General features: G+C 43.8%; 1 non-coding gene across 1 annotated transcript; it reads right to left on the bottom strand.

Annotated features, from left to right (window-relative positions):
• Positions 1 to 5,605: 5,605 nt before the first annotated feature.
• On the bottom strand, positions 5,606 to 5,712 carry LOC120266142. Its single transcript, XR_005537984.1, has one exon. It is a non-coding gene; the product is annotated as a small nucleolar RNA R71 (small nucleolar RNA).
• Between the last annotated feature and the right edge of the window lie 17,209 nt (positions 5,713 to 22,921).

A 22,921-nucleotide genomic window follows, 5' to 3' on the forward strand; every position in this document is an offset into this window, starting at 1 on the left:
CGTCGGTACCGATCCAGTGAGGTATATCCTAGGCCGGACAAAGGTACCCTTAGACGAATAGAGGACTCTCTACAAGACCATCGCCACGATCATCGAGGGGGTTTTCTATGGATTCTTTCCTTTTACATTTGATTTCATTGATTGCAATTAGCTCCACGGAGAGTTAAACCCCCTAGTGGGTACTTGGGTATTTGTGAACCTTAGGATGTATTCGTTTCATTGAACCTCTTTATTATGCTTTCAATTAATTGATGTTTTATTTGAGTTCCAATCATGACTGCTTGATTGTATCAATACTCCCTTAGAGTGACACTAGGGTTGAGAGTTCTTGTTGGTAACCCTTGTAAGTGAGTGACACACTGATTGCTTCCCCGCAAGTGTACGGGATCGCCAAGTAATACCTCGCGTGAAGACACGAGGATCGTATTCCACGGGGCTAAGGATCTCCTATTACTCCTTCTCGAGCTATTATATAACCTAAGATCTCAAGTGATGGATTTTTACTCTACTAAATGTAATTAAAGCTAAAATGAGATTATGACCAAATTAGAGAGAACAAGCAATAAGCAAGCAAGAAAATCAATGAGATGCAAAGGCATATGGATGAGGATCCCCTTGAGGGGTTATCATGCAACATGGATGATGATCTAAAGATGCAAGGGTAAAATGGACCATGAGATTCCAAGATTAGAACAACCCCAATTTCTAGGCGATTGAACCCTAATCCGATACGAACATAGATAGGAATTTCTTCCAAATCTACATTCCTACGATTGTATTGAGTACGAGGAAATCTCACTCAGGATTAAACCTACTCTTCTTCGGATTAAACCTACATTGAGGGCTACCAAATACCTGATTTCTTGGCGTGATGATACAAGTATCCCCTTCTAATCCATTCATGATCTAATACATGCTAGCAAGTCACATCTACATGCATCACTCATAAAAGAGCTACGGATTTCTCCTTAGTGTAGCACTTAGCATGAAAACAATGGATTATATCTCAAAATTACCCAAGCATAGAATTAACAATTTATCATCCAACATACATGATAAAACCCGCCAAGGTTCACCAACACCCTGTGGCCTTGGGGGTCTAGTGTGTCATCATCCCACAACAACCAATACAAACAAAGAAAACATGAAACAAAAGTATAAATAACACGCCCTAGATGAAATGGTGGAATAGGAGGAGGTGAAGAATGTGCTGAATGATGCTTTCCCTGCCAAAGGAATGCCAAATGACGCTTCCTCTAGCCGCGGGTCTCCTTCCTTCAAATCGTGGTAAATCTCCCCTTGAATGATGTTGCCTTCTTGCCTTGAGAGTCTTGGACCTTGGGCTTGAATGATCTCTAGCTTCCTTGCCCTTCTTCTCCTTCCCAAGGTTGCCCAAAATCTCCCAAGTGATCTCCCCAAAGTCGGCCAAGAAAAGGTCCAGCCAAAAGTCTCCTTTTTCTGCCCTAAAAGTTGGTATTTATATCCCCCGAGGCATATGGGTCGTATGGGGATCGTATAGCACCCAAAAACCCTAGATTCGTGATCCATACGGGGTGCATACGACCCACATACTGGGTAGTATGGAAATCTGGGCAGACACTCCAAAACAATCCACTGCTACAGTGCATACGGCCCCCATACTGGGTAGTATGGGGGTAGTATGAAATTCCTATTTTCTTCTCTTTTCACCCAAATGATATCTTCTTGTTCTCCATGGCTTTCTTATGCCCTACAAAGCAAATAATAGACTATTAAGCGCAAAATGGGCATCAAACCTCACAAAATACATGCAAAGTGAATACGATATATACATGAAAACATCTACATTTAGACACTTATCAAATATCCCCACACTTAAGCGTTGCTTGTCCCCAAGTAAACAACTCATGAAAAAAAAAAGAGACTAAGGAGTGGCTAAATGCATTACCTCTGGCATCAAGTAAATATAAGACTCCAAAAGCAATGGACAATGATACATAGATGTCCTTGCCGTGTAAGTGAATCTTATATCTCATATACCCTGATCTGGTCTAGCCTAAGGACTTCAATCAGTACAGCTCTAGATGCTAATCACTCCACTTACAAAGAATACTAAGTCTTAAACTACTAAGTGCTACTTCAATGGCCAAATAAGATTCTTCTAATTCTATACCTTGAAACTAAGTCCACTTTCTACTCAAAACCTTTGGTAGGTACTCAAAAAGATCACTAGGTTTTATTTTCATTTCATCATTCATTTCCTTTTTTTTTCGAGTTCGACTAACGTAGACTGCAAGAAAATCATTTTGAAATCTTTCTGGAGGGTGCACATGCTGGTTAGGCACAAGAGCCACCCAACTACTCAATTATAGTCTACATAGACGCATTCATGCTTCAGAAGCAGAGGATTACTGACATAGACTCATTTTTTTCTTTTCTTTTTCATTCATTTCATTTTTTTCATTTTTTTTTCACATTCACCCTAGATCACATCTTCAGAGTACTCTACATGACACAAAACTAGGATTAGCTCAACAAGACTTAGAAGTTCTTAAGAGTCCATCGAAGGAAAGAACTTAGTGTTCTAAGGCCAAGTACTCAAAGTAGTGTGTTACGCATACAAGAGAGTTAGAGAGTAGTCACATTGGCTATTCCCAGGGCATCAACAAAAAATTAGTGCACAAGACAATACTAGGGGTAAAACAGGATTCAATAAAGCATAGAAACAAGTAACTAACATCAATCATTAGTCCAAGCTAAAAGAATCTTACAAGAATGAACAAAGCCATCATAGGTAACACTAGCATGAAGCAAATGATCCTAATACATGAAATACACCCATACCCACACTTAGTGTTGTACATTGCCCTCAATGTACACTAATCATGAAAAATATGCAAGATAAAGCAATGCAAATAATAAAGGAGGGTGACAACGAACTCCCCGGTTCAACTTGTGCTCGTCGTGAGGTAGGACATGAGAAAATGTGTGGTGAGTAATACATGTCTCACCCGACCTCCATTAAAACCAGGAAAGCCCACCAAATTCCCTTAATGCCCTGTGAGGCAAAAAGGGGACCGATAAGTGCTTGTGCGATATGAATGCGAAGTATTCATTCCTTATGTTGAGCATTACTTTTCTCAAGTTTTTACACTTATATGTGTGTTTTTATGTTACTTTTATGCAGGTAGGGTTGTGAGGCCGAGTATGAAGGAAATATGCCAATGTGGATCATAATGCACCTATTTTGGAGGAAATCTTGCTAAGGTTCAAACGCGAAGACATAGGTCAGGTGTGAGATGCTAGAGTGTGTGCCAACCTCCTCGCATTCGAGTGAGCACATCCATTTGGAGGGGCACAAAAGCAGTCACACTCGAGCATTCCCATTTATGCACATAAGAATGAGAGCTCCACCAACTTGTATATCATTAAAGAAGCAAGTGATTCACGACGTAAACGTGTGCCCGTTTGCGTTACCCCGATGAAAATATGGAATTGGGAAGTTATTAAGGTCGAAACTGTAGCGGAGCACTGTATCATGCATTGTAGCAACACTGTTCACAGCCGGCCGAGAAATCAGAGAAATAGAGAATCCACATGGGTGTGTGGAAATTATCCACGGCCATGTGGAAATTCCGCACGGGCACGTGTACCGTCCACGCCCGTGGAGTCGCCCGATTCCAGCCCTATTTAAATCCGATTCAGCCCCGATTTTGGTATTCTTTTCTCCATCTTTTCCCCAACTTGAGAGAGGGCTTCGGCTAGGGTTTTGAGGGGTATTAGCTAGGGTTTTGGAGAGGTTCTACAGCTCCAACATCGCGCATCATTTGGAAGAAGGTTGTTGGGAGAGCTTTCGTCGGCATCGATCCGACGAGGTGTATCCTAGGCCGGACAAAGGATCCCTTGCGACGAGTAGAGGACTCTCCACAAGACCATCTACACGACCACCGAGGGGGTTTCTATATGGATTCATTGCTTTCACATTCGATTTCTTTGATTGTACTTAGCTCCATGGAGAGCTAAGCCTCTAGTGGGTACTTGGGTGATTGTGAACCCTAGGATGTATTTGTTTCATTGAACTTCTTTATTATGATTTCAATAAATTGATGTTTATTGTGAGTTCCAACCTTGAATGCTTGATTGTATGAACATTTCCCATAGAGTGACACTAGGGTTGAGAGTTCTTGTTGGTAACCTTGTGAGTGAGTGACACACCACGAGCGTTAGACAAAGCTAGGTTGGAGAGGGTTGAGAGAGTGAGTCGAGAGGTACAGGAGTGTCCCCTTTCTCCTCTGACGTGATAGATTCTACCTCCGTTCCTTGAGTTCTTTGCGGCCATCATATAGTGAATGGTCTAAGGGATGAATCTCCGCTAGGGCTTAGTTGCAAGTGCAACGGAGTGAAGCGTTGAGGGGATCTTAGTATCTAGGGCTTAATTGTGGTTAGGGACCTTCCGCCTGGACCAAAGGGTTAGGTCTATAATTAGGAAGAGATTTATCACCTGGAATCCCTAGAGCTCATTGCAACTTTATTCGAGTGCGAGGTTGAGAGGTTATTTAATCTCTCCTCCGGGACATGAATAGAGTTAGGCATAGTTGACCTTAGATTTGGGACTATGTATGTAAGAATTTCCATGACTCACCATTGCATTGATTAGGAAGCATAATAGAGAGTTCTTGCACTTGAAGCGATTATCCTAGGTGAAGCATCATCCGAGTACCCCATCTTTATCGATTGCCTTACCTCCTCCTTACTTTTGCTCTCTTACTTGTTGCTTTTAATTGTTGAGAATTGAATCATTGTCACACTTATCATTGTTGATATTCCACATAGCTAAGAATCAAATTAAGTGTCTTTACTCCCTACTCCCTGTGGATTTGATACCCACTCACCCGGGATTATTACTTCGACAAACCCGTGCACTTGCGGGATATACACAAGGGGATCTTGTCAAGTTTTTGGCACCGTTGCTGGGGAGTTAGGTGTTTAGAGATACTTTGCACTTTGTTTTCTTAGGTATTTCACCACACATTCTAATTCATATCTTCTTATTCTATCATCGTTTTGATTGTCTTTTTCTTTCTTTTTGGTGCAGCTCCAGGTTATGACCCGAGGGAATCCATCAATATTGATTGAAGGAGAACCTGAGCTTGAACGTACACTTAGAAGAAAAGGGAAAGAACCTGTGCAAGAACAGCATAATCCAGCTGATATGGAAGTAGAAGGATCTGAAAAGATGGTAGAACAAAATGAGCAACAACGAACACTATCCAATTATGCCAGATCTTCAGTGTTGGGGACACAATCGAGTATTGTGCATCCCCTAATTACAGCTCAGAACTTTGATCTAAAGCCAACATTCATCCGTTTGCTGCAGCAGTCCGCACAATTCAACGGTTTGGCCGATGAGGATCCAAATAGTCACATAGAGAGCTTCCTCGAGGTGTGCGACATGCTAAAGATAAATGGTGTGACAGATCATGCCATCAAATTGAGAGCCTTACCATTTTCCTTAAAAGGGAGAGCAAAGCAGTGGCTACACTCATTACCTAGAGCATCAATCACTAGATGGGTGGAGATGGTAGAAGCTTTTCTAGCCCGTTATTTCCCTCCCAAAAAATTATCAAAGCTAAGTAATGAGATCTCATCCTTTGTGCAGTTGGAATTGGAGTCTCTATTTGAGACATGGGAAAGGTTCAAGGAACTCCTGCGAAAGTGTCCGCAACAGGGATTCCCGGAGTGGATGATTGTTCAAACCTTCTACAATGGTTTGAACCCGAGTACAAGGCAACTCTTGGATGCGGCGGCAGGAGGTACCTTAGGTAGCAATACCCCCAATGAGGAAATGTGGTTAAATAGCTACCAGTGGAACGCTAGAGAGAAGAAAAAGGTGGCCGGTCTCCATGAAATTGATGCGGTAACTTCATTGGCGGCCCAAGTGGAAAGTTTGAGTAAGAAGCTAGATCTTATAGCTTCGAATAGAGTTGCGGCCATGACGAATTGCACCGGTTGTGGTGGAGGATATGCTCCCTCCGATTGCCCAATCGTCATTGGTGATGTTTCTTCAGTTGAGAACGTTGACTTTGTAGGTAATGGCATGAGACTTCAAGAGAATCCATACAGCAACGCCTACAATTCAGGTTAGAAGAATCATCCCAATTTTTCATGGAGTAATCAAGGCCCACAGAAAACCATGGGCCATCGGGTTTCCAACAACAGCAACAAGCCCCTCAAGTGGAAAACAGAATTTCAGGCTTGGAAACCCGAATGATGGATTTGGAGAAGCACTTGGCTAGATTTGTTCAATCGGCAAATACAAGGTTTGAATCAGTCGAGGCTACACTTCGCAATCACACCGCCTCCTTGCACAACCTTAAAAATCAGGTGGGGCAAATTGCGAAGTCTCTCTCCGAAAGGCCACATGGAAGTTTACCAAGCAACACGGAAACCAATCCTAGAGAACATGTGAAGGTGATCACTTTGAGAAGTGGTCGTGAGGTTGAAGGGAGGCTTCCAAGTGAAAAGCCGAAAGAACACGCACCCGAGGTTGTAGAGGTTGAGGAGGGAGTAAACAAAGCGAAAGAGGTGGTACCCCCACCATTCAAGCCAAGATTCCCTTACCCCTCTAGATTGAAGAATGACCAAGGGGATGAACAGTATAAGAAGTTCCTGAGTCTGTTCAAGCAACTCCAAATCAATATTCCTTTTGTAGAGGAATTGGCTCAAATGCCTAAGTACGCGAAGTTCCTAAAAGACCTATTGACCAATAAGAAGAAATTGGAGGAAACTGCTTCAGTGGTGCTAGATGCTTCATGCTCGGCGGTGCTGCAAAAGAAAATGCGTAACAAGAAGAAAGACCCGGGAAGCTTCATCATTCCGTGTAACATCGGCAACATAGGTGAGGAAATGGCATTGGCAGATTCAGGGGCAAGTATCAAAGTCATGCCATATACTTTCTTACAAAAGCTAGGCTTAGGAGAGCCTAGGCCTACTCGGATGACTTTACAATTGGCGGACCGAATGGTACGACATCCGAGAGGCATCATTGAAGACGTACTTGTCAAGGTGGACAAGTACATTTTTCCGGTTGACTTTGTAGTGCTAGATGTCGATGAGGATGCGAATGTAGCCTTGATACTTGGGAGACCGTTCTTGTGGACTTCCAAAGCATTGATTGACATGGACGGCGGAGAGCTCACATTGAGAGTTGGAGATGACAAGCTGACATACCGCCTTGCTGAAGCCATGCGACATTCTTTTGATTTCGATGGCACTTTATACTTTCTAGACACTACTGATGAGCTTGTTGATGAATATGTGCAGGAAATGTTCAACCCGGATCCATATGAAGGTTTGTTCGACCAAGAGGAGAGCAATGAAGAAGTAATGATGCTTGGTTCGACTGGAGAAGAAACATCTACACCGGGGATCTTGAAGACGGTGCTCCGAAAAATGAAGAGGGCTCGGAGACGCCACCAAAAATGCTCCAAGATTGTTGGAGACGTACATGAGCCAAGGAAGTTGAACGAACCATTGCTAGGTGGTCCGAAGCCCGAGAGTACACCCTCTACCTTCAAGAGACTTTGCTCATTATGCTTTCAAGCCATGGGTAAGAGGGCAACCTTCATTTATGAACCCCCGTGAGGTAAGAAAGGTACGTCAAGCTTAGTGACATTAAACAAGCGCTTCTTGGGAGGCAACCCAAGTATTTATTGTTCTCGCACCTTTTAGTTTAGTTTGTTTTCATGAATAAACTGTTAAGTGTTGGTGTTTCAATTTTTAAGTGCTTGTGCTGCGATTCTGTTGCGGGTTTTTAAAAGAACTAATTGTGTGTTTTGTTGAGAGTTGGCGAAGTTTGGTCGTTTGAGTTCTATTTCGTGTTTTTATCTGGTAAATTTTGCATAGTATAGCAGGCTCTGAGTGTGTAAACATGTTCGAAAATAGTTCTCGCAGAGCCCGCAGGTTTTTTTCTAAGTCATCCAGAGAAAACACACGCGCAGTGGAATTTCCACGCCTGCGGGTGTATACTCGCGAGCTCATCCAGAGAAGGTACAGGGGCGCAGGGCTGCCCCCGTGAACGACTCATGCAATCCGGGCGATGCCCGTGGGTACTTCAAGACGGGCATGTAAACACCTGCAGAGTTGGGCAGATTTTCCTAAGAGCACACAGCGGCGTGGACTCACCCCTGTGGGCGACCTTAGAACTCACACACGCGCGCGGTAATTTCCTCACGCCTGCGGTAATCTTTGCAGAGGTGTTCCCTCCATCACGATAAAACACAGTGGGCGCGTCTGTCCCCTCGTGAGTTGAGCATGGGAATCTCCACGCCTGCGGGGAATTTCCGCACGGGCGGTGTAAGACTTGATATTTTTCTCGGATGTCCGTGGAAGCTGCAGGGCGCAAGCGCCCGCCTCAGGGGTCCGGGCGCACGGCGCGTGTAATTTCCGCACTCCCGTGTGGATGCACAGAACGGCAAAAGTCGCGAGTTCTGTTTAAAAGAGGATGATTCCTCTCCCTCTTCACGACTCATTTTCACTTGAAAACACACTTACAAAGACTCTCCGAGTCCATAGCGCCGCTTTGGTAGGATTTTAGCCAAGTTTCCGGCCGGGCTCTTCATTTTCTCACCCTCCTCGCTCGGTAAAACCTCTTTCATCATCTTCTTCATCAATTCATAGTTTATATCGATTATTCTGGTTAATAATGCTTCGTCTCTTCAATTGGAACAATGATTTATGTTTAGAACGAAGTTATAAGTATTATTAAGTTATATTTTTGGATTGTTGATGCGTGGTCGCAGTGGTTCTCACGCCCGTGGATCCACACGGGCGCAGTGGAAATTCCACACGCACCGCGGTGGATTTCGCAAAGCATTGTTTTATCAACTTGTTTGATCAATTTCATTTAAATTTTGTAGATCATGGCACTGAGGTCAAAGAAGCAAGCTGATAAAAGGCCACGTGAGTCATCCCCTGAGCCGGAGGGAATGCGATTTGTGATTCCCGAACATCAGGTCCGTTATGGGCGTTTGTCGAGCCTCCATTTCAGACAGACTCGATTTTTGGACACGACTATACTGAGGGAGCTTCAGCAGGGAGATGAGTTTGCCGATGAGATCGAGGATCTAGTTTCATAAGGTGGTTGGCGTGCAGCTTGTCGACGATTAGAGAGCCACCTATCCGAGAGTTTGCATCGGAGGTGCTATCCTCGCTCGAGTTTGATACGAGCGTATTCGAGCTTCGCAGCGCTTTAGACACCATTCGCCTGTAGTATTTGGATGCCACCATAGCTTGAGCAATACGCAGTTTTCCGTACTACTTGGCTTGTACGAGAAGGCATTCACTGACTACAGGAGGGAGTATGCAGCTACTCATCGATTATCTTGGAACCTTGACCCCAGCAGAGCTTACAGAGTACTATATGGTTAAGGTCCAGACGAGCCGGGTGTCCAAGGCCACGCGCCTTTCCCGACCCAGATAGCGATATTTGCACGAGCATCATGAGTAGGTCGGTGAATGGCCACGGTGATGCGATCGGTGTTTTGAGCGGTCGAGTCGCTATGATTTGTACTCGATGGTAGAGCGTGCATCGATTCATTTAGGGGCACATTCCGGTAGAGTACATCGACACCGGGATACTATGCTAGATTGGGAGTGATCTTCTGCCCTTACATTACGAGATTAGTGCCGGGCATGGGTCTCTTGGATTCGATTCAAGGGGCCGAGAAGACGAGTGTACCCTGCTCCCCGGAGTTTAGAGACTATGCGGTTGATGGGCATGGTCCGCAGGGTTCGGACAGGGGTCTTTGCTTTAGTCCTACCAGCCCCAGAGATAGCTGAGGATGAGGGTGATGAAGCCGAGCATCTCACCGCCCCCGAGCCTCCTCGACCAAGATCGATGGAGACCGAGGCACCTCCAGCAGCCGAGGAACCACCCCTAGTGCGTATGTTTTCACCATCTTGAGTCAATGATCACTTTGAGAGGCTCGAGAATGCTATAGGAGTGGTCCGAGCTGAGGTTGCTGAGATTCGGGCCACTGCAGCCACTCAAGATACAGAGTTCATGGCACGCTTCGACATATTACAAAGAGATCTTAGAGCGAGACGCTGCCTCATAATTTATCCTCGCAGCCGAGGACCCTTCGAGCCCCGCGCTGCCTCTAGCACCTCCATCCTCGACTCCAAAGACCGGTGGACCCACCATGTGCTTCTACTTCAAAGAAGCAGCAGTTAAAGACAGAGCCCCGAGAGCGACTCGACACTTGACTTTTTTTATTTCCATGCGTGCATTTTACTTTTATTCTATTTTTCTTGTTTTTTTAGACTTGTTTACTCGTAGCGATTTTTTTCCTTCCGAGTTTATGTTATGTTGCATTTACCGAGTTGTATTCATTGCTTCATCTTTTTATACACTCGAGTTATTTTTTTGTTTTTATTGAGCTTCACCGAACCCATTCATGTATGCGCAGCGATGGTCTTGTCATCTTGGGAATTGAGACTTAAAGTCATGGGCACGGCTAAGGTGCTTTCAAGCACTTGGCCGTAGGAGCTTTTCACAACCCATTGGAACACTACTCCCAATGAATTAGCTTCATCAAACGCAACACTAGGAGTCAGGGGAGTATTGATTTGATTGCTTCTCCCACATCTATTTTTGAATGATATATTTTGACTGAACTTGCATGTGTACATTGAGGACAATGTACAACTTAAGTGTGGGGGGGAGTTTCATAATGCGCACATCTTTTCTATTGTTCTTGATTGATATATGCTCACATAGCCAATGGCGGTTCACCTTAGTTGTAATGATTGTATTCTTAAGTCTAGGAGAATTGTTAACATTGAATGTTTGCATGCTCTAGCTCTTGCTTGAATTTTTAGGAATTTTTGGCCGATTTACACTTAGTGCACTACTCACTCTTTGAACTCTATTGGAAACTCATGTTCGATGTTAAAGGGACTAGTTAGGTTTACTTCTTTTGCTAAATTCAAAAATCAAAAAAATAAAAAAATGAAAAATAAGTACCAAAATAGTTTTATTGTTTATTTGTATTTGTTGGGTGGAAAGAGCTACCACCTATGAAGTATGAAGCTACTCTCATAAGTCAGATACTAGTTATGCCCTAATGAGAGAAAGAGCTATCTCATAGAATGAGTGAAAGCTACCACTCGGGTAGAAAGAGCTACCACCTCGAAAAGTGTGAAAGCCACCTTAGCGGCCACTTTGGAAAGGGCTACCTTAGAGGATGTGTGAAGCTACTAACATCTTTTAAAATTTTTGTCACTTTTGTAGATAAATAAGTCCCTTGTACTTAGAACTTTGAGGAGTATACTTTGGGTTGTTTTGAGTGAGTTCACACACATACATGAAATTCGGGTTTGTTGTTCTTTTTTATTCAAGTTTTTAGCTAGAGCATTGATTTTTCGTATTTAGTGTTGAAATTTTCCTTACTTGGAGAATACTTTCTTTGTATGCCCTCGTGAACCTAAGGCCAAGCACTTTCAATATTTTCTTCATTGATGCACGTATCGTTTTAATGTTTGCTCGAGGACAAGCAAAAACTTAAGTTTGTGGAGTTTGATAAGTGCTTGTGCGATATGAATGCGAAGTGTTCATTCCTTATGTTGAGCATTACTTTTCTCGTGTTTTTTTACACTAATATGTGTGTTTTTATGTTACTTTTATGCAGGTAGGGTTGTGGAGGTCGAGTATGAAGAAAAATAGGCCAATGTGGATCATAATGCACCTATTTTGGAGGAAATCTTGCTAAGGTTTAAACGCGAAGACATAGGTCGGTCCGAGATGCTAGAGTGTGTGCCAACCTCCTCGCGATTCGAAAGTGAGCACATCCATTTGAGGGCATAAAGGCAGTACACACTCGAGCAAAGACTACTCACAACCGATCGAGAAATCAGAGAAATGTAGAATCCACACGCGGGCGTGTGGAAATTATCCATGGTCAGGTGGAAATCCGACGAGCGCCATGCTGCCCACTCCGTGGAGTCTCCGATTCCAAATTCTATTTAAAGTCGATTCAGACCTCGATTTTTGGTATTCTTTTCTCCATCTTTTCCCCAACTTGAGAAAGGGCTCGACTAGGGTTTTGAGAGATATTGGCTAGGGTTTTGAGAGGTTCTACGGCTCCGACATCGCGCATCGTTTGGAAGAAGGTTATTGGGAGAGTTTTTGTCAGCATCGATCCGGCGAGGTGTATCGTAAGTTGGACAAAGGATCCCTTGCGACGAGTAGAGAACTCTCCATAAGACCATCGACACGACCATTGAGGCGGTTTCTTTATGGATTCATTGCTTTTACATTCGATTTCTTTGATTGTACTTAGCTCCATGGAGAGCTAAGCCACTAGTGGGTACTTGGGTGATTGTGAACGCTAGGATGTATTCATTTCATTGAACTTCTTTATTATGCTGTCAATAAACTTGATGTTTATTGTGAGTTCCAATCTTTGAATGCTTGATTGTATGAACATTTCCCATAGAGTGACACTAGGGTCGAGAGTTCTTGTTGGTAACCTTGTGAGTGAGTGACACACCACGAGCTGCTAGACAAAGCTAGGTTGGAGAGGGTTGAGAGGGTGAATCGAGAGGCACAGGAGTGTCCCTTTCTCCTCCGACGTGATAGATTCTACCTCGCTCCCGAGTTCTTTGTGCGCTATAATAGAGTGAATGGTCTAAGGGATGAATCTCCTGGGCTTAGTCTGTGCGTGGAACGGAGTGAAGCGCTGAGGGATCTTAGTATCTAGCGTTAATTATGGTTACGGACCTTCCACCGGACCAAAGGGTTAGGTCTATAATTAGGAAGAGATTTATCACCTGGAATGCCTAAAGCTCATTGCAACTTTATTCGAGTGTGAGGTTGAGAGGTTGTTTAACTCTCCTCCCGGGACATGAATAGAGTTAGGCATAGTTGACCTTAGATTTGGGACTATGTATGTAAGGATTTCCATGACTCACCATTGCATTGATTAGGAAGCATAATAGAGAGTTCTTGCACTTGAAGCGATTATCCTAGGTGAAGCATCATCCGAGTACCAAATCTTTATCGATTGCCTTACCTCCTCCTTACTTTTGCTCTCTTACTTGTTGCTTTTTAATTGTTGAGAATTGAATCATTGTCGACACTTATCATTGTTGATATTCCACATAGCTAAGAATCGACTAAGTGTCTTTACTCCCTACTTCCCTCGTGGATTCGATACCCGCCACCCGGATCATTACTTCGACAAACCAGTGCACTTGCGGGATATACGCAAGGGGAACTTGTCGGGGACATCATCATTACACAAAGAATTTAAAAACACAAGCACAAGGGGAAAACTAGAGAGTAGACAACAAAAACACAAAGATGAAAATAAACTAAAGTTCGATAACACAAGTCGGTAGGGTAGAACCATGCCAACTTAACAAAATACAAAACAAAGCAAGCAAAAGTAAACAATATTTGTCCAAGCTCCAACAAGCTGCTACACATCACAATCTGGTGCTGGTGGTGGTGGCATGGTGGTAGAAGAAATGGCTACAGTGTGCCAGGATGAACCACAGTAGGAAGTGATGAAATGGTGAAGATTTGCCTCGAGCCGACGCTGTCCCTCAATGATCCGGGTAAAGTCGGCCACGAACTCGACGCCGCCCCGACGCATGCACCGAAACCCCGCCTTCAAGCCCCCGCCCTCATGTCAAAGTCGCAAAGATGTAGCGCTGGGGTAAGAGCAAAGCGCACCGTCAGTGGTCTAACTGCGGTGCTCGACCTGTCACGACTAGACTCACCAAAGGGCTCTGGGTGGCGCGTGGGTCTCCGCCACGCATGCACCATCAAGCTCTATCGCCTATGTGGGTTGGGTCCGAGGGGTACCGCACTCCCTACAATGGTCATGCCTCGCGCTCCCGCTTCAAGTATACCCATGCCACGGATCAATCTAGTCACATAGGGCCCAATAAATATAGCTCCCAATCGTGTATACGAGCCCTAGTGAAGAAATGCATCGGCGACAAGGTGGCCAAGGTGTGTAGGACGTGGCTCGAAGATGCCATTCATCGTATAAATATCGGCTTGGGTCATAACCCCCTTGCTATCAATCCGACCACAAATCGATCGAGCAATCAAAGCATGAATCAATCTGTGTGCCGGGTCAATCATGCGCGAGGCCTTTCGTGTTTGATCATCACCCGCCAAAGTCGCCCAATAGTTGCTTCATCCCACTCCACTTGGAAGATCATGCTTAAGACACTTACCGGGCATGGAGTTGATAAACTCATCATCATAAATCCCCAAGTATTTGGCAAAATCCAAGTGGTGCATAGTACACTTCCGTCCAAAAGTTTGAAAACGGATGGTGATAATTTTCCTATTCCACACGGAATCTCCATCTTGTTGTGCCTCAAATGTACTCAAAACCTCCAAGGTTAATTGACGAAAGGTTGGTCTCGCTTTATGGCAAAAATGCTTGTCCCAACAATTCTTTGATAGCCATTCCCTTTACTTGACTTAGTAATCCCAAGGCTCTCCACAAGTCCCCACTCAAGGTAGCACAATGTTCCAAATGGTTTTGTTTTTCACGATCATATCTCTGCTCGATGATGGGATAACTTGAAGACGGGCTCATCGGGTGTAGAGGACGGCCCGGTGGTCCTTGGGTGCTTGGAGGCGAGCCATTTTGTGTTAAGCATCCCTACAATGAAGATAAACTTTGTTCAAGCTCATAGGGATACAAGATAAAGCAAAAGAAAATGCTAGAGGTAGAGGAAACACATGAAAAATCAAATTTTTAAGGTCGTATGGTAACTATTCATATGGCAAGAGTCTCCCCTATATTCAAAGCATCGAAAATTTTTACATAAAATTGAAGGAAAATTCATCCATAACATTCACATCATTCAAACCAAGAAAAATGCTAAAGAAATCCCACACAAAATCTCTAAGAATGCCCAAGAAATGAGAAAGATAAAACTAGGTCATATAAAAAGCATACCGACAAAATCTTGAGAAAACAAGCTTTAAACTTGGAGAAAACCACTAGATCAACGTCTCAAATGGATGAGGAGAAGATTTAGGAGGAAAAATGAGGAGATTTGGCCAAGAAAATCGGTGGAAAAAGAGAGAAAAGAAGAGAATGGAAGAAAGAGAGAGAGAGAGAGAAAGATTATATGGGGGGGCCGACCCATACGGCCCCCATACGGCCCCATATGGGGGTCGTATGGGCCAAAAGGCCCTCTCGACTGAGGGTTCTCCCATCGCAGACGGCCCCGTATGGGGGCCATATGGGGACCGTCTGCGACGGTACAGAGACTCTGTGCTCATCTCAGACGGCTACCATACGACCCAGTAAGGCCGTATAACCATTAAAACCAATAAAAACTTCGAAAACCTGCCACAAATGATGAAAAAAATGATATAGCAAGCTCGAAGACTCCTCCAAAAATGAGTGAATTGAATAAAATGACGATCTAGTGCATGAACTAACACCTAATAAGAGTTTCTCAAGAAGTTACACAAACATACAACAATTAAAATGATGAGAGCACTACGCCAAGTGTGTGAGCATGAACTTATTCAAAAGTAAAACAAGTCTAAGAAATATGAGAAATGAAATGAACTAAGACCTAGAATACGAAAAATGCAAGCAAACACCACCGAACACTTGGGTTGCCTCCCAAGAAGTGCTTGTTTAACGTCACGAGCCTGACGTACCTCATTCCTTACCTCATAGGGGTTCAAAGAGTTTGATGCCACCCCTGGTTTCCTTTATAGCATTGTTATTAAAGTAAAATTTTAATCATTGCCCATTGACCTTAAATGTGCCGTTTACTGGGTGGGTTACCTCAACCGCTCCATGTGGGAAGACTTGAGTAACCGTGTATGGACCTGACCAATGTGATCTTAGCTTCCCCGGAAATAATTTCAGCATGGAGTTGAACAGTAGGACTTGATCGCCTTCGTGAAACTGCTTAGAGTGCTTGATGCGTCTGTCATGGTACTCTTTTACTTTTCTTTATAAAGCTTTGAACTCTCATATTCCGTGGAGCGCCACTCGTCAAGTTCATTCAGTTGAAGCTTCCTCTTGCACCCTGCAAGAGAAGAGTGAAGATTCAGAAAGTTAATGGCCCAATAAGCTTTATGCTCGAGCTCAACCGGTAAATGGCAAGCTTTTCCATAGACTAGTCTATATGGAGTGATTTCAATAGGAGCCTTGTAAGCTATTCTGTATGCCCAGAGAGCGTCACCGAGATGTTCTGCCCAATCCCTTCGGTTATGAGATACAGTCTTCTCCAGGATTCGCTTTAAATACCTGTTGGACACTTCTACTTGCCTTCTAGTTTGTGGGTGGCAAGTTGTTGCCATTTTATGGGAGACTTCAAAGCACTTCAATATCTTTGCAAATTGGGCATTACAGAAATGAGTGCCTCTGTCAATAATGATTGCCCGTGGTGCGCTGAACCTGGAGAATAATTTCTTCAAAAATTTTACCACCATCCTCGCATCATTTGTTTGCAATGCTTGAGCCTCCACCCATTTAGACACATAATCGACTACCACGAGTATGAACTTGTATCCATGGGAGCTCGTAAAAGGTCCCATAAAAATCAATACCCCACACATCAAAAAAACTTCACAGTGCTTGGTTCCAATTTTGGGGCATCTCATCCCGGCGAGATATGTTACTGACCCGCTGACATCTATCACAAGCTTGAATGAATTTCTCGGTGTCATGGAACACCGATGGCCAATAGAAACCTGCATCAAGAATTTTCTTCGTTGTTCTATTCGCGATCATAATGGCCACCAAGGGTCCCGAGTGGCAATGCCTCAAAATGCTTAGACCCTCATCCCTAGAAACACATCTTCGAGCTACCCTGATCGTAACAAACCCTCGAATAGGTATGGATCTTCCCTGCATGTAGTGCTTGAGGTCCGAAAAGAATTTCTTCCTTTGTTGATATGCAAACCATTTCGTGATGACCCCACCAACCAAGTAATTAGCGAAAATCGGCAAACAAGGGTGGTTCCTTCTCTACTACACCGGATATTATACAAGTGTTCTTCAGGGAATGAGTCATTAATGTCCTTGTCTCTCATAGTTTCTGTGCTAGAGCCCTCCAAACGAGATAAATGATCAGCTGCAAGATTCTCTGCTCCCCACTTGTCCTTAATCTCCAGGTCAAATTCTTGAAGCAGTAAGACCCACCTAATCAAACGTTGTTTGGCATCTGATTTGCTAAGAAATTACCTCAAAGCTGAATGATCGGTGTACACCACCACTTTACAAAGAGCCAAATATGACCAGAACTTATCAAAGGCAAATAACACAGAAAGTAGCTCCTTTTCAGTCGTAGTGTAATTCGCTTGGGCTCCCGTTAGAGTCTTACTTGCGTAGTAAATGGGGTGGAAATGTTTGTCCCTCCGTTGACCAAGCACTGCCCCAACTGCAAAGTCACTTGCATCACACATCAATTCGAATGGGGAGTCCCAATCTGGGGCTACCATAATCGGCGCTTGAATTAGTTTCTCCTTGAGTGCCATGATGGATGTCATGCAGTCATTATTGAACTCGAATGGGACATCCTTTTCCAATAACCTTGTTAGGGGTCTAGAAATTTTAGAAAAATCCTTGATGAATCTTCTATAGAACCCGGCATGTCCCAAAAAACTTCTTATGGCCTTCACAGAATTTGGAGGTGGCAATTTTTCGATGGTGGAAATCTTTGCCTTGTCAACTTCAATTCCATCTTTCGAAATTTTGTGCCCCAAGACTATCCCCTCTTGGACCATGAAATGGCATTTCTCCCAACTTAGCACAAGATTGGTCTCTTCACATCGAATGAGGACCCGCTCAAGGTTCTTGAGGCACACATCGAATGAATCACCAAAGACGGAAAAATCGTCCATAAAGACATCCATAAAATCTTCTACCATGTCTTCAAAAATGGCCGTCATGCATCTCTGAAAGGTGGTTGGGGCGTTACATAGCCCGAAAGGCATGCGGTGATAAGCAAATGTGCCATACGGACAAGTGAACGTAGTCTTCTCCTGATCTTCAGGGGCGATGGGAATTAGGAACAACCGTAGAACCCATCCAAAAATAATAGTAGGCATGCCCGACTAACCGCTCCAAAGATTTGGTCAATGAATGGTAGGGGAAAATGATCTTTTCGGGTGGCATCATTCAATTTTCTATAGTCAATGCATACCCTTCACCCGGTTGTTGTACGAATCGGGATTAACTCATTTTTCTCATTGGTGATTACGGTTATTCCCCCTTTCTTTGGAACCACTTGTACAGGGCTAACCCACTCACTGTCTGATATAGGGTAGATAATACCCTCATCGAGAAGCTTGATGATTTCTGCCCGGAAGACTTCTTTCATATTTGGATTGAGTCTTCGTTGTGGCAAGGCTTTGGGTCTGTGATCATCCGTCATTAGAATTTTATGAGTGCAAATATATGGATTTATCCCTCTAATGTCAGGGATCTTCCAAGCAATTGCTCTCTTGTGTCTCTTTAGTACATCCACCAACCCATCCTTCTGCTTAACTGTTAGGTTTGAAGAGATGATGACCGGAAGTTGTGTATCTTCTCGCAAGAAGGCGTACTCCAGGTGTTCAGGTAGTGTTTTCAACTCCAAATCTGGTGCTTCCTCAGTTGATGGCATCAACCCTCTGTTCCAAAGCCCATCACCCTGTTCGGATCCTACCTCTTCTACAGACACCGCACTTTCATCATAACTGTTGTCTGTACCATGAACACGAAGTTCACAACTCTCGGTATTATTTCCAAGACCTTCATGCTGCCCAAACTGTTGCCCCAAGGTGCACACCTATACCCTTGCTGACACTTGGCCCATTTTAGTACGGTCCTCCAAGGAGGGATTCATGGTGGCAAACTATTGACCCTCGGTGGTCAAAACAAACTGTTCAATTGGTGATATACTTCCTTCACTCACTGATGGTGTTCCACTTTTCATAAAGGTCTCGAACACTGTGTGCCAGCTGCAACCATCAAAAGATATGCTAGAATCCCCAGATAAATGGTTGTGTCGAGGGTGTGAAAAATGTTCCTGAGTCTGCAAATTAATCCAACCATCAAATCTGTGTACGCAGTCTTCCAACTTGATGTTCGGATTAGCCATGATGTACGAACGAGACGGACGTGTCATGCACCGTACCTTGCAAGACCAAGAAAGATGATAGAAAGTTAAGATTAAAGGGAAAGAAAAATAACAACAATAATGAAATAAAATGAGTAAAGAATGAAATGGCTAGAGTAATAATCTAAAAGTTTCCTAGAATTCCTTAAAGAGTCCCCGGCAACGGCGCCAAAAACTTGATTGCTTCCCCGCAAGTGTACGGGATCGCCAAGTAATACCTCGCGTGAAGACACGAGGATCGTATTCCACGGGGCTAAGGATCTCCTATTACTCCTTCTCGAGCTATTATCTAGCCTAAGATCTCAAGTGATGGATTTTTACTCTACTAAATGTAATTAATGCTAAAACGAGATTATGACCAAATTTGAGAGAACAAGCAATAAGCAAGCAAGAAAATCAATGAGATGCAAAGGCCTATGGATGAGGATCCCCTTGAGGGGTTATCATGCAACATGGATGATGATCTAAAGATGCAAGGGTAAAATGCACCATGAGATTCCAAGATTAGAACAACCCTAATTTCTCGGCGATTGAACCCTAATCCCATACGAACATAGATAGGAATTTCTTCCAAATCTACATTCCTACGATTGCATTGAGTACGATGAAATCTCACTTAGGATTAAACCTACTCTTCTTCGGATTAAACCTACATGGAGGGCTACCAAACACCCAATTTCTCGGCATGATGATACAAGTATCCCCTTCTAATCCATTCATGATCTAATACATGTGAGCAAGTCACATCTACATGCATCACTTATAAAAGAGCTACTGATTTTTCCTTAGTGTAGCACTTAGCATGAAAACAATGGATTAGATCTCAAAATTACCCAAGCATAGAATTAACAATTTATCATCCAACATACATGATAAAACCCCCCAAGGTTCACCAACACCCGGTGGTCTTGGGTGTCTAGTGTGTCATCATCCCACAACAAGCAATACAAAACAAGCAAAAACATGAAACAAAAAGCATATATGGCACTCCCTAGATGAAATGGTAGAGGAGGAGGTAAAGAATGTGCCGAATGACGTTTTCCCCACCAAAGGAATGCCAAATGAAGCTTCCTCTAGCCGCGGGTCTCCTTCCTTCAAATCGTGGTAAATCTCCCCTTGAATGATGTTGCCTTCTTGCCTTGAGAGTCTTGGACCCTGGGCTTGAATGATCTTCTAGCTTCCTTGCCCTTCTTCTCCTTCCCAAGGTCACCCAAAAATCTCCCAAGTGATCTCCCCAAAAGTCAGCCCAAGAAAAAGGTCCAGCCCACAAGTCTCCTTTTTTTCTCGCACTAAAAGTTGGTATTTATATCCCCCAAGGTATACGGATCGTATGGGGGTCATATAGCACTAAAAAACCCTAGATTCGCGATCCATACGGGTGCATACAGCCCCCATACTGGGTAGTATGGAAATCAAGCAGACACTCCAAAACAATCCGCCGCTATCATAGATACGTCCCCCATACTCGGGTAGTATGGGGGTAGTATGAAATTCCTGTTTTCTTCTCTTTTCGCCCAAATGATATCTTCTTGTTCTCCATGGCTTCCTTATGCCCTACAAAGCAAATAATAGACAATTAAGCGCATAACGGGCATCAAACCTCACAAAATACATGCGAAGTGAATACGATATATACATGAAAACATCTATATTTAGACACTTATCACACACCACGAGAGTTAGACATAGATAGATTGGAGAGGGTTGAAAGGGTGTGTCGAGAGGTAGCGGAGCATCCCCTTTCCCCTCCGGTGTGATTTATTCTATCTCCATTTCCTCAAGTTCTTTGTGGTCATAGTAGAGTGAATGGGCTAAAGGATGACCTTCCGCTGGGGCTTAGTTGCGGGTGCAACGGAGTGAAGCGTTGAAGTGATTTTAGCACCTAGGGCTTAATTGTACCTAGGGATCTTTCACCTAGACCAAAGGGTTAGGTCTATTGACATGTCCGAATATGCGTGTGAACCACAAGTGCACGGGTGTCGAAGTAATAAAATACCCGGTGAGTCAGGTAGTCGAATCCACATGGAACAGGGCTACTAGTACTAACATCTTCTCTGCTTTCTAGCCTAATGACAAATGGAAAGGTGTGGTGATCTAATGTGCGAAGAAATGAATACCGGAGACAAATATGCAAGGGTGAAATAGAGGGAGATCTCAATCAGTAAAAGTGGGGTATTCGGCCAATGCTCCCCCTAGGATTCAGGTATTAGATACCGAATGAGCAAAGTGCTTCTATGAAGAGTAAGTTAAGTCATGGAAATCGAAATATAATTGGATCTAGCCTCACGATCACCGATACTAGTCCCCTACAAGGTCCCGATGGAGAAATCACTCAATCTCAACACCTCACACCACATATGACTAATAAGTGCTTGCGCGATATGAATGCGAAGCGTTCATTCCTTATGTTGAGCATTACTTTTCTCAGGTTTTTACATTAATATGTGTGTTTTTATGTTACTTTTACGCAGGTAGAGCTGTGAGGCCGAGTATGAAGGAAATAGGCCAATGTGGATCATAATGCACCTAGTTTGGAGGAGATCTTGCTAAGGTTCAAACGCGAAGACATAAGACAGGTGTGAGATGCCAGAGTGTGTGCCAACCTCCACATATTTGAGTTTGCACAACTATTTGGAGGGGCACAAGGGTAGTCATACTCAAGCATTCTGACTTATGCACATAGAACAAGATCTCCATCAACTTATCCGTCATTGAAGAAGCAAAGCGATCCACGGCATAAACGTGTAACAGTTACTGTTCACAGCCGGCCGAAAATGACAGAAACAGAGAATCCACACGAGCGTGTGGAAATTATCCACGCCCGTGTGGAAATTCCCATTCCACACGGGCGCATCTAGCGTCCACGACCGTGGAGTTGCCCGATTCCAGCCCTATTTAAAGTCGATTCAGCCCCGATTTTGGTATTCTTTTCTCCATCTTTTCCCCAACTTGCGGGAGAGCTTCCGCTAGGGTTTTGAGGGGTATTGGTCAAGGTTTTGGAAAAGTTCTATGGCTCTCACATTGTGATTCCATTAGGAAAAAGGTTGGTAGGGGAGCTTCGATCAAGGCGTATCCTATACCGGATGAAGGAATCCTTGGACGACGAGTAGAGGACTCTCCACAAGACCATCGACACGACCATCGAGGGGGTTTCCTTATTGATTCATTGCTTTTACATTCAATTTCTTTGATTGTACTAAGCTCAATGGAGAGCTAAACCCCTAGTGGGTGCTTGGATGATTGTGAACCCTAGGATGTATTCGTTTCATTGAACTTCTTTATTATCCTTTCAATAAATTGATGTTTATTGTGAGTTCCAACCTTGAATGCTTAATTGTATAAAAATTTCCCTAGAGTGACACTAGGGTTGAGGGTTCTTGTTGGTAACCTTGTGAGTGAGTGACACACCACGAGCGTTAGACAAACCTATTTTGGAGAGGGTTGAGAGGGTGAGTCGAGAGGTACAGGAGCGTACCCTTTCCCCTACGGCGTGATAGATTCTACCTCCGTTCCTCGAGTTCTTTGCGGCCATAACAGAGTGAGTGGTCTAAGGGATGAACCTCCGCAGGGGCCTAGTTGCGCGTGTAATGGAGTGAAGCATTGAGAGGATCTTAGTATCTAGGGCTTAATTGTGGCTAGGGACCTTTCACCGGCCCAAAGGGTTAGGGTCTATTTTTAGGGAAGAGATTTATCATTTGGAATCCCTAGAGCTCATTGCAACTCTATGCGAGTGTGAGGTGTTGAGATTTTTCGATTTCTCCTCCGGGACATGTATAGAGTT

Source organism: Dioscorea cayenensis, chromosome 7, assembly GCF_009730915.1.
Source record: "Dioscorea cayenensis subsp. rotundata cultivar TDr96_F1 chromosome 7, TDr96_F1_v2_PseudoChromosome.rev07_lg8_w22 25.fasta, whole genome shotgun sequence".
NCBI classification, from domain to species: domain Eukaryota; kingdom Viridiplantae; phylum Streptophyta; class Magnoliopsida; order Dioscoreales; family Dioscoreaceae; genus Dioscorea; species Dioscorea cayenensis.